Source organism: Trifolium pratense, linkage group LG5 (genome assembly GCF_020283565.1).
Source record: "Trifolium pratense cultivar HEN17-A07 linkage group LG5, ARS_RC_1.1, whole genome shotgun sequence".
Taxonomy (NCBI): Eukaryota; Viridiplantae; Streptophyta; class Magnoliopsida; order Fabales; family Fabaceae; genus Trifolium; species Trifolium pratense.
In genome coordinates, this window is record NC_060063.1 from 33727546 (window position 1) to 33736275 (window position 8730).

General features: G+C 31.2%; 1 long non-coding RNA gene across 1 annotated transcript; it reads right to left on the minus strand.

Annotated features, from left to right (window-relative positions):
- Window positions 1-5408: 5408 nt before the first annotated feature.
- Window positions 5409-7631, minus strand: LOC123887017. Its single transcript, XR_006801315.1, has 3 exons — window positions 7507-7631; window positions 7286-7422; window positions 5409-5527 (listed from the first exon to the last, which is right to left on the minus strand). It is a non-coding gene; the product is annotated as an uncharacterized LOC123887017 (long non-coding RNA).
- Between the last annotated feature and the right edge of the window lie 1099 nt (window positions 7632-8730).

Below are 8730 nucleotides of genomic sequence, written 5' to 3' on the forward strand. Positions count from 1 at the left end.
TCATCCATAATATAAAGGATGAATTGGATGCCTCAACGACCCGAAAGGAATCAATGAATAGAAATATGAGCCAAAATTTTGAGACTATAGGCTGCATTGATGACCCAATAGGAATCGATGAATAATATTTGTCATATAAACTGTTGCTGGTATTTGGAAGCCCCATTGACCCTAAAAAACATTATGAACAATTTACTCATAATGTAAAAGTTGTCTGATGCCTTTGATGTGATATTAATATGAATTGAATTTGATTCATTCATATTATAAGGGATGGATTGGATGCCTCAATGACCCGAAAGGAATCAATGAATAGAAATTTGAGCCAAAATTTTGAGACTATAGGCTGCCTCGATGACCCGAAAGGAATCGATGAATAATATTTCTTTTATAAACTGTTGCTAGTATTTGGAAGCCCCATTGACCCTAAAAAACATTATGAACACTTTACTCATAATAATGTAAAAGTTGTCTGATGCCTTCGATGTGATATCAATATGAATTGAATTTGATTCATTCATATTATAAGGGATAAGGGATGGATTGGATGCCTCAATGACCCGAAAGGAATCAGTGAATAGAAATATGAGCCAAAATTTTGAGACTATAGGCTGCCTCGATGACCCGATATCGATGAATAATATTATTTGTTATATAAATTGTTGCTAGTATTTGGAAGCCTCATTGATCGTAAAAAAACGTTTTGAACACTTTACTCGTAATTTAAAAGTTGGCTGATGCCTTCGTTTGCGATATCGATATTAATTGAATTTGATTCATCCTTAATATAAGGGATGAATATTAATTGTTATATAATATAAGGGATGGATGCTGACACTGTAGATATCTTTTTTTTGAACAAGCACTGTGTAGATATCTCTTGCTGCTCGATAGTTTTCCAGTTCGCTGCAACAATAATTTTTCCGTTCTCATCACGGACAACCACGCCAAGCCCCCACCATCCATCAGGGGTCAAAGATGCATCACTGTTTGCCTTGAACTAACCGATTGGAGACTTTTTCAAATTATTTCCTGTTGCCGGCGATGTATGTTGTTGATGCGCCATTCTGCAATTGTTTGCTGGGTTTAAGATTGCTTCTAGTTTACTTTCGCACTGGGAAACAGCTTCAATAATCTCTTGAACTGGTATGTCCTTTTCTTCAAAAATCTTAATGTTTCTAGCCCTCCATATATTAGGGTCTTATTATTTGCCTTGTCAAGCATGTAGAAAATCCAATAATGAATAAATTTTATATCATAACTGTTATTAAAATTGATATTTAACAGTGACCAAACCAACATTGATATGAATTGAATTTGATTCATTCAAAATATAAGGGATGGATTATTGGATGTCTTGATGACCCGAAAGGAATCTTTGAATATTATTTGCTATTTAAATTGTTGCTAATATTTGGATGTCTCATGACTGTAAAGAAACATTATGAAGTCTTTACTCATAATGTAAAAATTGCATGATGCCTTCAATGCTATGTTGATATGAATTGAATTTGATTCATTTAAAATATAAGGGATGGATTATTGGATGTCTCGATGACCCGAAAAGAATCAATGAATATTATTTGCTATATAAATTGTTGCTAATATTTGGATGACTCAATGACTGGAAAGAAACATTATGAACTTTTTACTTATAATGTAAAAATTGCATGGTGCCTTCAATGCAATGTTGATATGAATTGAATTTGATTCATTCATAATATAAGAGATGAATTCGTTGAGATCTAATCTAATGACCCTAAATGAAATAATAGAATGTGAACTGCCGCCGTGAGATAAAATATGGGATTCCTCGATGACTCGATGAATCAATGATATTATTTGTTTTATAAATGTTACAAGTATTTGTCTGCTTCAACGACACTAAAGGAAGTTTTCAATTTACTTATAATTTAAACGTTGCCTGATGCCTTCAATGTTATATTATATGCATTGAATTTTATTCATTGAAGGGATGGATTTGTTCTACTTCTGATTCATATAGATGGAATATGGGATGTCTCGATGACCCAAACTGAATTATGGATATTATTTATTCTATAAACGTTTCAATTATTTGGATGCTTTGATGACCCTAAAGAAAACATTGTGAACACTACACTCATAATTTTAAAGTTGGATGCTATCTTAAATGGTATTTTGACATGTGAAATTTTATTCCTTTAAAATATAATAATGGATCGATGAATCTATTGTGCTTTCTGATTCTTATACAATCTTAGATTGAGAATTGTAGTTTGAGACAAAACATGAGATGTCTCGATGATTTTAAATGAATCATTTATATTATTTGTTCCATGAATTTTTGAAATGTTGGTATGCCTGATTTTGACCCTAAAGGAAACATGAATATCTTGCTCATAATGTAAAAGTTGGATGCTGATGTAAATGAGATATTGATATGAAATTGATTCATAATATAATGAGATATTGATATGAAATTGATTCATAATATAAGAGATGAATGCAATTCTAAAATGTAAATTGCCACTATAAAATGAAATATGAGATGCAATTCTAAGTCAATTCCTTCTGATTCCACCACTGAAATTGTTCTCAGAAAATCTACTAGAATTGTTGTCTGCCCTAGCTATTTGAAAGATTATCATTGCTATTATACTCTGATTGTGTCTCTCCATGTTCCTCAAATATTCAATACTCTTTGTCATCTGTTTTGTCTTATGAAACATGTTCTCCTACATACAAAAAATTCTGTAGCTCCATATCAGCCACTATAGAACCAAAAACTTATAAACAAGCCTCACAATTTGATTGTTGGAAAAAGGAAATGGATGCTGAATTAATTGCCCTTAATGAAAATCAAACATGGTCAATAGTTCATTTGCCTAAACGCAAGGTTCCAGTTGGTTGCAAGTGGGTCTATAAAGTCAAGTACAATGCTAATGGTTCTATTGAGAGGTATAAATCCCGTCTAGATGCCAAAGGATACACTCAAACGGAGGGCATTGATTACTTTGCCACTTTTTCTCCGGTGGCAAAAATTATAACAGATAGGGTCCGTTTGGTGCACATGATAAGAGACATGATATGATAATTGTATCATATTCTGTTTCAGTCCAGTGTTTGGTGACACAGCAGGATATGATAAGCTAATCCTGTAGCTTATCCTATCCTGTCTTTCTAGTTAAAATTCTTATCCTGAATTTGAGCTGGGTTATTAGCAGGATAGGATAAATTATTTTTTTTACCGATTTATTCTATAAAATATATTTTAAAATAAAATAATGAAAATTAATAAAATATAAATAATAAAATAATTTGATAGTAAATTAATAATAAAATAATTAATTTTTAAATATACATCTCACAAGGATAATTTTGTAATTTACATAATCTAAAAAAATCAAAATTATACTAAAATTACAATATTTTAAAGTAAACTAATTATTAAAAAATCGTAAAATATGGATATTAATTTAAATTTTATAAGAAATTAAATATAATTATTTTGCAATGGTATTTTTATCATTTACGTATGAGATATATCATATATTTATTTAGCTCATCTAACATGTATATATCATTGGGTTATTTATTTGATCATGATTCATATAAAAAATTAAACTTTATTATTTTCTCATGTTTTTTATTTAAAACTATATAAAGTTATTTGATTACTTATTTATATTTTTTATTTAAAAAATTCAAAGTATTACAAAATAATTTTTAAAAAATAACAATTGATTACAAGGGTAATTTTGTCATTTAAATAATTTATATATCTTATCATATTATTATGAGCAAATATGTATTAAAAACATGATATAATAGTTATTATGTTTGTTATCCTGTGTACACCAAACACAAGATAGGATAACTGAGGATAACTGTTATCCTGCTGATATCCTATCCTTATCCTGTTTTATATCATATCCTATCACTATCCTATCCTGCGCACCAAACGGACCCTTAGAGTTTTAGAAGCTATAAAGGGATGTCATCTTGAACAATTGGAAATCAATAATGCATTTTTGCACGGAGACCTTAATGAAGAAGTATCCATGTCCTTAGCTCCTGGTTATTCCAATGACCCTTCGATGGTTTATAAACTTCATACGTCTCTATATGGCCTGAAGCAAGCTAGTACCAACAGGGACGGACTTGGGCGGGGGCAAGCAGGGGCTTGGGCCCCTCCCTCCCTCATGTTCATTGTCTTACAATACTAATAATAATCCAGTATATGTGTAGTCATATTGAATAAAAGAATTATACTCCCTTCTTTCTTAGTCATATTTAAGGTCAGTAGCAATGATTAAGGAAATAAAAATGGAATACACTACTTTTAAAATTATGCTATCAATTTTTTGAAGGAAATTTTTTTTGTCAGACTTTACTTAATCATCTTGCTACTGAATTCAGACTTTACTTATTTAACATTTAATATTACATTTTTCGGCCCCCTGTCTCTTCAATTTCTGGATCCGTCCCTAAGTACCAATGATATTGTTAGAAATAATATAAAACCATTGATGTGGCTCTATCCTAACAGCTTAAGTTTTTGAAATAATCGGTTATTTGACATCGTATCAGAGCCTCTATGACTAAGTTGTCTAGAGTTCGATCCCCACTCCACTCACTTTCTAATTAAAAAGTGGAATTTAAGCATATGGTAGGTGGGCCTATGCATTATCCACGCTTCAAGCCCAAGTGAGCTCTTGCGTGATGGGGTGTGTTAGAAATAATATAAAATCTCGTACCCAGTGCAACATTTTAGTCAATATGTAGCCAATCCTTTGGTACCACACTATCAAGCTGCAACCAGAATTCTAAGATACTTGAAGACATTTCCAGCAAAGGGTATTTTATTCTATAGTTCTTGTTCCCTTGTGTTAAATGGTTTTGCTGATTCGGATTGGGCAAGATGCCCTAACACTAGAAAGTCTATTTCTTGGAAGTCCAAGAAGCAAAACACGGTTTCCAAATCTTCAACTGAAGCAGAATATTGGGCTTTAGCTTCCCTTACATGTGAAATTCAGTGGTTGACTTGTTCAAAGAACTTAATATCAGTTTTGCTCAACCGGCTTCAGTTTTCTGTGATGGTAAATCTGCAATTTCTTGCTCATAATCCCACCTTTCATGAACGAAGGGAACACATTGAAATAGATTGCCGTGTGATTCGTGAAAAGCTCCAAACAAAACTCATTCATCTTCTTCCTGTTCCAAGTAGCTCTCAGTTAGCTGATGGTTTTACCAAGCCTCTACGTAACATCCCGGATTTTTATCCAAGATATTTCTTAAAAATCATATTTAGTTAGAAAATGTGGCTCTATTTTTTTCTTCTTTTTAAAATAAAATGGTTACAAAGATAATTGGATGAGTAATATAAACTTAATTAAAAATGAATTATTGTTTGAAAATTTCCAGCGGAAGAAAATACAACGACGAATTATTTATTACATAAAAATTCACAAATTACAAAACCCAATTTTCCCCGTACGTACGCGCTTCAAGCATCACATTCAAACATGTCTTTCTCCTTGAGTACCTAAAATGTTGGTTGTAAGGGTCAATTTCTTTATCCATATTGAATCATACTCACCACAAGAAAATGTCATAAAACAATAACAAAACACTTCACCTTATGAAAAATATAATTATTAGTTTATTATAAAAACTTTTGGTGATACACATATACAAACATAGGCAGCATATAATTGTTAAACGACAGTAATAAACAAGACAACATAATTACACATATTACAAATTGCACGGCAAAATCAAATGAACGAGGAGAAGCAACGATCACAGTTTTACTACGGACAACTATACCATTTCTATTTTTCTTCCTTTTTACGTTGGTTCTTTTATGTCCAGAATAATTATCTACTATTGTTAATTTTCTTCCTCTCTATATGCAATGCAATGTAACTAAGACAAATCCTATATGAGACAATGATCCGGATAAGAAAATCTGCCACACAGGCTAAATAGTAAGTTCTGCCACACAGGCTAAAAGTAGATTCTGCCACACAGGCTCCTGCCACACAGGCTAAAAAATAAGTTCTGCCACACAGGCTAAAAATAAGTTCTGCCACACAGGCCCTAAAAATAAACCAAGCCACAAAGGCTACCTATAGAAACTCTACTATACACATCCTATATGATGCATGAAACTCCACTTTCTTCGACCTAACTCACCTGCGACATAATTAACTAGCCTTCCATACACTTTTATTTATATTTCCTCTTAGTCAGGGGCGATTATGCCGCCAGGCATGCCCAGCACGTGCCTGGGCTCCCAATTATATAATTTTTTTTTTAGGGTTCTTACTTTAATCTGAAAATTCGAATGTTTGAGTAAGAATTAATAAAATTTAAGTGCATATTCATAATCCTCATGAAATTCTGAGCAAAATGGTATATTTACTTGTCCAGTTTGGTGCAAGAATGAAAAATATCGTTTTTTTATTTTGGTCTAGAGGTTGAAGATGATGAACAGTAGTTTTTAAGGTTATTTTAATAAAAGCCTATATATATTAAGGAAGCATGATTTTAAACAGAACGTGTAACCTGGCCCAGTGGCACTGTGATTTGTTTCTCACATGGGGGACTTGTGTTCAACTCCCACCTCACTCATTTATTTTCTTTCCTTTTTTGTTTTTATTTTCTTTATTTGTTTATGACTATCAAATATTTAGATTAATTCCTTAAAATTAATTATTTTTATTATAATTTCAGTATATAAATAATATATATTTTATTAGTTAGAAACGGTCCGATCCGGTTGAATTCCGATCGGAAAACTTTAAACCAATAAACATTTGTATATTTGTGGTTAAAATTGTGCCCAGGCTTAATATTATTCTTGGAGTCGCCACTGCTCTTAGTTATACCAAAAAGTAATGAAACCAACAGTATAGTTATATGAATATCAAACGGTTAAATTATTCATTTATATGTAGCTTATATAACAAAGAAATCAACACAGACTTGAAAACATGGGCTAGCATGAAAGCAAGTATACGATACATGTAACAATTAGCATAATCACAAAACTACGATAAGCATACAAGTAAATATATAACATTACAATTAACACTATCATATATCAACCGAACCTATTTAATTCCTCGCCCCTTTTAATTTTCTTTTGTGTCTTGTGATTATTTCCAATAATTTTATTTATCTATTTATTTATGTTCATAAAGTTGATTCATTCGGTTTGTTTTAAGTGATAAAGGTTCTACCATTATCTCACAACAAATTCCTATGTAGCATGAATGTATGGGGAAAGAGCCCTTACCTTAGTCGCTTTCATTCCAAGCACAATAATAGACTAAGTTCGCAGCTACAATGCACACACTATATCTCACGCTCCAAAGTTCGTTTCAACGATCCATCAGTTAACGACGACGCAATCACAATTTTACGGTGACGGCTCTAGGGAAACGAATATAACTATTATTGGAGTTTTCATGAAACAAATAGAAAATAGTATAGAAAGGCTCATCGACAAGAACTTACGCAAATAAAATTAGAGGAGAATGAGACTTATAACAAAACTTGATGATCACTTAAATAATAGGGGAAGAAGTTGCTCGTACCAGCAAGGACCGTAAAACGTTTCTAGGCTGGGTAGGCGTTTGTTGCTTCACTGACTTTGGTATAATAGTCAATAATAAAGAAATATACTTGAGAGATGGCTTAGAACAAAGTATAATAGTGTGGGAGGGGTTTATGTGATATTAAGAAAGAGATTGAAAAGAAATGGTCAATCATCACTAAATGAAAATAATTGTCAATAATAAAGAATTAATATCTTGCAATAAAGTTGGCCAATAGAGGTGGAACATATTCCAAATTTAAAAATGAGGTTGAAATGGATTGAAATAGAGATGGAACGATGGGTAAGTATCATCTCATCAACATCATGAAAGTAAAGAGAGAATATATTTTTGTGTGTATATTGAGAGATGATCATAATTTTGATCAAATAAATAATGGGGTATTAGCATTGAAGACAATTAAAGGAAATTATCTTCTCAATTATTTTTAGACCAAAACATTAGGAAATGATTTGGAAATATTAGGCATATTTAATAACATATCAAAGAGGGAGAAGAGATCATCATGTGCATTTTGGTAACATAGAAGGAAGGTAGTCATGTTATTAGGCATTCACGTCTGATACACTTGGTAGCACCAAAATAGTTCAATTTTGACTTATCAAAATAATAATTGAAATAGCCATTACCTCGTCAAATAATAAAATAAATAGAATATAAAATAATTAATATTACTATAGAAATTATTTATCAAATAATAAATCAATAAAATGCATATATAAAATATTGGGGTGTTACATTATTACTCCCTTAAAAATAGTTTCGTTCTCGAAACTAGAAAAATAAAAATATTAGAGTAAAGTTCTCATCATCAATAAAATCATAGTATAAACAACTTGTTGTAAAGAACGAAGTTAAACTATTTCGACACGTAAATAAAATAGTTATCTATATATTAAAATAAATTTCTCGGGTCTTACAATCTACCCATCAAAAATTTTGTTTCGTCCCCGAAACAAGACAATAGAAAAAATTGGAGGTATAATTTTCAAAAACTCGTACTTCTTTAAATAAATATAAAAATATAAGAGCATCTAAGAATGAAGTAGAATATCGTTTCGCTGCGCACTCTGATTTCAAATAAATACGTCATCTATAGATAGAGAATCATTTTTTTTATAAA